Source organism: Amblyomma maculatum, chromosome 4 (assembly GCF_055883805.1).
Source record: "Amblyomma maculatum isolate TAMU_Amacu chromosome 4, ASM5588380v1, whole genome shotgun sequence".
In the NCBI taxonomy this organism is placed as follows: domain Eukaryota; kingdom Metazoa; phylum Arthropoda; class Arachnida; order Ixodida; family Ixodidae; genus Amblyomma; species Amblyomma maculatum.
The window spans coordinates 185390068-185398438 of NC_139347.1; positions in this window are offsets into that span (position 1 = coordinate 185390068).

The following is an 8371-nucleotide window of genomic DNA, read 5'->3' on the forward strand; positions in this document are numbered from 1 at the left end:
GTCTTTAATACGCAGCCGTGCGAGTCGTCAGGCTTCCTCTGCACGCTGCAGGTAGGCGGCGACGTCAAGGTTGTCTTCGCTGGTTACGTGCGGCAGCATTGCGTCGAGCGTCGTCGTGGGCTCCCTGCCGTACACAAGCTTAAACAGGGTCGCTCTGGTCGTCTCCTGGACTGCCGTGTTATACGCGAAGATCGTGTACGGCAAGATGGCGTCCCAGGTCTTGCGTTCAGCGTCGACGTACATGGCGATCATGACCGCGATAGTTTTATTCAGGCGCTCCGTAAGGCCATTGGCCTGGGGATGGTACGCAGTTGTTCGTCGATGGCTTGTGTGACTGTATTCCAGGATGGCTTCCGTCAACGCTGCCGTAAACGCCATTCCCCTGTCCGTGGTGAGCACTTCTGGGGCGCCGTGTCGCAAGAGAATTTGTTCGACAAAAAATTTGGCGACTTCTGCCGCGGTACCATTTGGTAGTGCCCTTGCTTCGGCGTAACGGGTAAGGTAGTCAGTGGCCACGATGATCCACTTGTTACCCGTGGACGAAGATGGAAAGGGGCCGAGGTGATCCATCCCAATTTGTTGAAAGGGCAGGATTGGGGGCGGAATCGGGTTTAGTGGTCCTGCTGGTCTGATCGGCGGCGTCTTGCGTCGTTGGCACTCACGACACGTCTTCACGTAGTGGGCAACTTCGGCACGCAGTCGCGACCAATAATACTTCTCCTGGATTCGACGCAACGTGCGCGCAAATCCGAGGTGGCCTGCTGTGGGCTCATCGTGCCACGCCAGCAGAATTTCTTGCTGAAGGGTTTTAGGCACTACGAGAAGCTGCGCGGTCTTGTTGGGTGCGAAGTTCTTCGCGAGGAGGCCGTTGCTTAACGTGAAGGATGATAAATATCGCCTGAACACACCAGAAGGGGAAGCGGTCTTTCCTTCCAAGTAATCGGCTCGCGCTTTCAGCTCAGGGTCTGATTGCTGTTGTTCTGCGAAACTGCTGGCGCTTAGCGGTCCCAAAAAGGCGTCGTCGTCATCGTCCTTCTGGGGAGCATCGACGGGAGCGCTGGATAAGCAGTCTGCGTCGGAATGCTTCCGGCCCGACTTATAGACTACAGTCATGTGAAATTCTTGAAGTAGTAGGCTCCATCTGACAAGGCGGCCGGAAGGACCTTTCAAATTAGCCAGCCAGCAGAGCGCGTGATGGTCGCTTTCCACCTTGAATGGTCGGCCGTATAGGTATGGACGAAACTTAGAAGTGGCCCAGATGATTGCAAGGCACTCCTTCTCGGTCGTCGAATAATTGACTTCGGCTTTTGTGAGGGACCTGCTAGCGTAGGCGATTATTTTCTCCTGTCCGGCACTCTTCTGGACGAGAACGGCTCCTAGGCCCACACTGCTCGCGTCGGTGTGAATTTCGGTCTCAGCGTTTTCATCAAAGTGGCCAAGTACAGGAGGGCATTGCAGGCGGCGCTTAAGTTCGTCGAAGGCTTTTAATTGCAGCGCTTCCCATTTGAAAGGTACGTCAGCCTTTGTAAGCTGCGTCAACGGTTCGGCGATCCGCGACAAGTTTCTGACAAATCGTTGATAATAAGCGCACAGCCCAAGGAATCGGCGAACAGCTTTCTTGTCGGCAGGCGGTGGGAATTGAGCGATTGCAGCTGTTTTCTCCGGGTCTGGGTGAATACCGTCCTTACTAACGATGTGACCTAGGAACCGGAGTTCTTCGTAGGCGAAGTGACACTACTCTGCTTTTAGCGTTAGTCCCGATGACTTGATGGCTTCCATCACTGTCTGTAGTCGTCTTAGGTGGTCTTCAAAGGTTGACGAGAAGACAACGTCGTCCAAATATACCAAACAAATTTGCCACTTCAAGCCTGCCAGGACTGTGTCCATTACTCGTTGAAACGTGGCTGGCGCGGAGCAGAGGCCAAATGGCATCACCTTGAACTCATAAAGGCCGTCCGATGTGATGAATGCGGTCTTCTCGCGATCTCTTTCGTCGACCTCAATTTGCCAATATCCGCTCTTCAGGTCCATCGATGAGAAGTACCTTGCATTGCAGAGCCGGTCGAGAGTGGCGTCGATGCGGGGAAGCGGGTAGACATCCTTCTTCGTTATGCTGGTGCCGCCTAGAGGCTTTTCGATGGCTGGATTGCGTTATCACGCAGCATTTCCTCAACTTGATCGCAAATGGCCTGCCGTTCTCACGGCGATACACGATAAGGGCTTTGGCGCAGAGGTCGGTCGTGTTCGTCCGTTATAATGCGGTGCTTGGCCAGTGGTGTTTGTCGTACTTTCGATGATGACGAGAAGCACTCCTTGTAGTTTCGATGAAGACTGCGAATCTGGTTTTTCCTGCTGTGGGTCAATACTCGGCTGATGTCAAATGTGGGCTGACGGAATGGGTACGGTGCGTCTTCCAGTGGTTGGTCGTGGAGGGCGAATACGTCTTTGAGGTCCGCAAATTCGTCGAGAAATGCGATGGTCGTGCCCTCGTTGAGATGCCGGTATTCTTCAGTGAAGTTTGTTACCAGCACCTGAGCTTGTCCTCTCCGGAATTTCTCAATGCCTCTTGCGTGGCCGATACCTCGTTCTAAAAACAATTGGATATTTCCTTCGACGATGCCTTCAGCGGTTTCGATGTCTGTGCTACCTACGCTGACGGCGACGCTTGATCGGGGCGGCACGGTCGATTCTCCGTCGAGGATGTTTAAAGCAACGTGTTGCGTCGACGTCGTCGTAGCAGGTATGGCTTTGTCTGCAGAGAGCTTGATGAGCTTGGATCGGAGGTCGATGATAGCCCTATTTTCATTTAAGAAGTCCATGCCTAAAATCACGTCGCGGGAACACGGCTGCAAGACCACAAAGCTGGTGGGGTAAGTACGCCCATTTACGGTTATTCTTGCGGTACATCGTCCCGATGGAGTAATCAGGTTGCCACCTGCGGTGCGAGTCAGCGGGCCATCCCAAGCGGTTGTAACTTTCCTGAGATGGGAGGCTAACGGTCCACTGATGACTGAATAGTCAGCTCCGTTGTCTACAAGGGCAGTGACTGCGACCGTCGATATCAACTTCAAGGTCACTTGTTCGCGTCCTCGCATTGCACGTGGGCCTTAGTATCCGATCTCGGCTCCGTCGTTTCTTCAGGTCATGGCCAGGGCATACCGTTGTTACTTCGCTGGGCGGCGGTGTCTGCTCTCACCCTGGTCGTGTTGTCGTCGATGTCGCCGTGTGCAGCGGCGATAAAATGGTTGCGTCGTCGTTAGTGGTTGTCGGCGGCGGAGGGTCTTCGTCTTTTCGCCGTTGAGCAACCTCACCTCCAAAGGTTGCTGCCTTTAGTTTCCCCTACGGGGGCTAGGAGACCGTCCTTGCACGTAACCGCGGCCCAGCGACGCAAATCGGGCATTGTACGGTGATGGGGAGCGTGACAGACGCCTTGGCGACGAGTGCTCTCCGCTGCGCAGGAAGTTGTTGATTTCCTGTGGTCGCTCGCCAGGACAGGGTCATGGGGCGTCGACAGCGAAACCACGGAGGCCGATCCGCCTGTACGGGCAGTGACGGAGGATGTGTCCTGCCTCACCACAATGGAAGCAGAGCGGTCGGTTGTTTGCTGTCCTCCAGGCGTCGCACTTTCTGGGGCTGGGGGGTCGTTGCTAGGCTTGGCGGGCGAGAACCAAGGGGCGACTTTCGGAAGCAGGATGGTAGCGACGAGGGCTTGGGAGGTCGCGTCGGGGTGCAGGACGACATAATGCAGCTGCATAGTCCATCGCTGCTGATTCATGCTCTGGAGCCGTCGGAGTCGTCGCTTTAGGAACGCCCAGCGCCTGCTGAACTTCTTCACGGACGACGTCCGCGTGCGTCGCCACCTGGGGTTGCTGCGATGATGGTAGCATTCGGCGGAGCTCCTCTCGCACGATATCCCGGATGAGGTCCCGAAGGTTCTCTCCGCTTGCAGATGCGTTGGGGTAGTGGGTTGAGCAGTCCGGCTGACGTGGTCGCTCGTAGTGGCGCATCCGGGTGGCCAACGTTTTCTCGATAGTAGACGCCTCCGTTTCAAATTCCGCCACGGTTTTTGGCGGATTTCGGACAAGACATGCAAACAGCGATTCTTTGACGCCTTGCATTAAAAATTTGACTCTCTCACCTTCGGTCATATTAGGGTCGGCGCGGCGAAAGAGTCGCTTCATCTCCTCAACGTATGCCAGGACAGGATCGTCAGTAAGTTGAAGTCTTGACTGAAGTAGGGCCTGGGCTCTTTCCTTTCGGACGATGCTTGAAAAGGCAGTCAAAAAGGCTTCCATAAAAATCTCCCAATACTTCATAGCTGCCTCATGATTTTCGAAACGAACTCGGGCATGTCCTTGAAGAGCAAAGTAGACCTGCCTGAGCTTCGCAGCGTCGTTACAGCCGTTGAATTCTGCCACACGGTCGAAAAGGTCCATCCAGTCTCCAGCATCTTCATCCGGTCGTCCGTGGAAGCAGGGGGGCTCACGGGGTTGGACGAAAACAACCGGTAATGTAGTAGGCTGGACCATTGTCAGCGTCGATGCCTTCCGAGATCGAATGGGGTCCGGCAGCAGACTGTGTTCGGGTTGTAGGCCTTGAAGTCGGCGGCTGGCTCGGTGACCTGTAGGCTGGTCTTCCAGGGCGACAGGAACACGGCTTGAGTCTTCATTTGAAGGATGAAAGGCAGCACCTCCGCCAGATGCCACGTAGTGGTGACAAGGCCTTACACGCCAAAAGAAGACGCAGGCGTGATGGTACTGAAATGACTCTTTATTGGGGCTGACTTGCACCAGCAAAAGAACTAAGCAACTCGGCGGCGGCGATAGCAACAAACGTGCTCGTCGGACAAATAATGCTCGTCACACTCGGCAACGCTCAATTTAATGGCTGCACTGAACAATCTAGATAACTTCGCAAATAGCTACCAGCACGGGCTGGAACATTTTGGAAAGACATCCGAGTGGCCGGAACCTTCGAGACAGATCTTGGTGCATCTTGCGCTACAACAAAACTGATAAAGGTGTGACTCCTGACATCGGGCATTTACAATCAAAGATTACGGAACTGATACGCGGTCCAGAATCAGAGGGATACGCCTGTATGCCGGCGGCTGTTAAAAAACAACAAATACTGTTTTGAAGGTTTCGCGGCAATACGTGCACCTTTGGAGTTGGTAGTGCTGGAGTATGTCCGTGTACGTGGTGAGTAGAGAAGCGCGTGAGATATTAGTGTCAGCGGAAGCGGGGTGGCTGATCATACTCTCGGCTCGGCAGCTGAGATCTCGAGCGAGAGTGTGTGCCAGGGCGTTTCCGCTGAGCGACTCGTGGGCTGGAGTCCGAAGAAGTAAGCAAGATGTGGAAGAGGGTACTGTAGAACGTAGAATGTGTAACGCCTGGCAAGAGATACGGCCAGCATCGTAATTGCGAATAGCCTGTTGAGAGTCACTGATGACGACTTTGGTATTAGGGTCGGCTAGCGCTAGCGCAATGGTAACCTCCTCAGCTGCGGTGACTGTTTCTGCATTGCGAATGCTGCAGGCTGTCTACCAGCTGCGGTGAGGGGCGAGAGCTACCGCCACCATCGCTGGCGTCGATGAATGGTAAGAGATGTCCGTATACGTGACGTCCGGACGTCCGCTGAAGCGTTTCTCGAATTGACGAGCCCGGTCGGCCCGTCAATTCAGCGTGGTGTTCCGGGTGCATCCGTTTGGGAATGGCAGGAATGCGGAGATTTAGGCGATATTCCGGTGTAAGTTCAGCGTAACTTGGGACCGATCTCGGCGGGGAGGTCCCAACTTGCTGCAGTACCGCTCGGCCAGCATGTGTGAGTGGGAGCCGCTCATACTGGGCGGTGAGGGTTGCCTCGATCAGTTCGCTCACGGTATTGCAGATTCCGAGAGCCATAAGCTTATGGGTAGCTGTGGACATGGGGAGACCCAGGGCCGTCTTGTATGCTTTTCGAAGTGACGCCTCTAGCCGTTCGCTTTCGGCACGAGTGAGACGTAAGTAGGATCCAGAGTAGGTGATGCGGAAGCAGATGAAAGCTTGAACGAGGCGCAGGTGGTTGGACTCTCGCATGCCATGATGCTTGTTGGATATTCGCATAAGGAGGCGTCCGATCTGTACAACCGACTGGTCGATGCGTTGGATCGTGACGTTGTTGCTGCCGTTGGCCTGTAGATGCAAGCTCAAGATCCTGATCTTGTCTGTTCGAGGAATCAGGTTTCCTTGCACCTGGAGGTTGATGTCAGGAAGTATCTTTGAACAGCGTCGTCCCGGGGAAGGGATGATGATATACTCGGACTTTGTCGCCGAGAAAGTGAGGCCAACTGTACTTAGATAATCTCCAATCCGTTCGATCGCGGTCTGTAAAGTCTCTTCAATCTGGCCGTCACTGCCGCGCGTGATCGAAAGTGTGAGGTCGTCAGCATAAATGCTGTGATGCAGGTGGGGGATGTCGGCCAGTAGCTTCGGCAGGTCTATCAGTGCGACGTTAAAAAGCATCGGCGAAAGTACGGCGCCTTGCGGCATGCCACGGTTTCCCGGAGAGATGATGGAAGGATCTCCAGTGCCGGCTTTAAGTTGCAATGTGCCGTCGGTGAGAAAGTTTCGGAAGTACGCATACATGCGATGTCCAACACCGAGAGCTTGAAGTTGTTGAAGAACCGCTTCATGGAGGACGTTGTCTAATGCCTTGGCAACATCGAGGCCGACGATGACTTCCGTGTCTAGTGTACGTCTCATGACTACCTGATGATGGAGAAGAAGCATAATGTCCGGGGCCGCTAAATGAGGGCGGAAGTCGAACATTGTGTCTGGTAGAAGATGGTTGTCTTCAAGGTATCGTGAGAGTCTGGTCTGGATAACGTGTTCCATCAGCTCCCCAACGCGGACGTGAGAGAGATGGGACGGAGGTTGGCCAAGGTTGGTGGTTTGCCCAGCTTGGGGATGAGGGCTAGATTGGCGCATTTCCACTCTTGAGGGATGTACCGCTGGCCCAACATTCTTGAAATTAGTCGGTAAGAGCATGAATGGATGCGTCGTCTAGATTCCTAAGCATTTTATTTGAAATGCGGTCAGGGCCGGCCGCCGAAGTCGTCTTGAGGCGATTGAGTTCTGCTCGGACCTCCGGAAAAGTGATTGGAGCGTCTAGACAGAGATTGTCCGGGCCCTGATAGAAGGGGAGTTTGGTTGTTGGTTCAGGGCGGATGTAAGTATTTATAAGCTCTTGTTTGAGCTCGTCAGACGTGCGAGGATACTGGTGGAAGATTCGCTCGAGCTGTTGGCGTGTCTGGAGCTTGTCTCGTGCTGGGTCGAGTAAATGTCGAAGGAAGTTCCACGTCTTACGAGCGTTTGGAGTCTTGTTCATCTGGTCACATATGTTGTGGCAGCTCTGTCGAGTGAATTCTATTGCATAGTTCTCGATATTCGTATGTGCGCGCGCCAGTCTACGCCGGATATTCCGGTCCCATTTCCGAGTGGCAAGTAGAGCTTCGAGCAACTTCTTGCGCTCCCACAGATTGGGGTAGTAGCGGTCGCAGTGTGGGATACTGTCTTCCAACTCGACGGTTTTAGTGGCATCGGCCGCTTGTTTGACAATATCGGTTGTCCACGCCTTGATATCAGTAATAGCGGGAGGTTTGTCCTGCTGTTTCCTGTGCGTCCGGAAGGAGTCCCAGTCAATCACCTGAGCCGGCCGCGTACATTGCCTGGTGGGCTCGTGTATTGCGATTTCGAGTGCGAAGTGATCACTCCCAAAGTTTTCGTGAGTGTACCAAGTCGCTTTAACTCCGGAGGTCGTAAAGGCAAGATCGGGCGTTGTATCACGGTGTAGTCCCGTACCGTGTCTAGTAGGGTACGACACGTTCGTGATAAGGGTCAGCTGGTGGGTATATGCCAGCCATTCCAAAGGCGTCGACCTTTAGCAGAATCATAGTGGTCGCCCCAAGCGCGGTGATGCGCATTAAAGTCACCGAGAATGAGGAGGGGTTGCCCTTGCGCCAGCTGCTGGGCTTTGAGGAAAAGCGGACTGAAAATATCCTTATGAGCTCGGGCAGGGCTGTAGACATTAATTATAAACAGACTAGTTCAACGTTTACGCGAGGGCCGAGGTAATATTTCTAAGACGCATTCGGGGAAAGTTGGATCTAAATGGTGTTGGAGGACGGTGAGATTACGTTTGACGAGAGTAGCTATTCGAGGTTTTACTCGTTCCGATAGGTATGTACTGTAACCGGCAAGTTTTATGTTCTTGTCGCATTCCTGGAGAGCTATTAGTTCGGGGCGATCACTCGCGGCGAGGAACTGCTGGAGAACCGGACGCTCACGCGCGAACCCAGGACAGTTCCCCTGCCAGATGGTGATGTTACCCG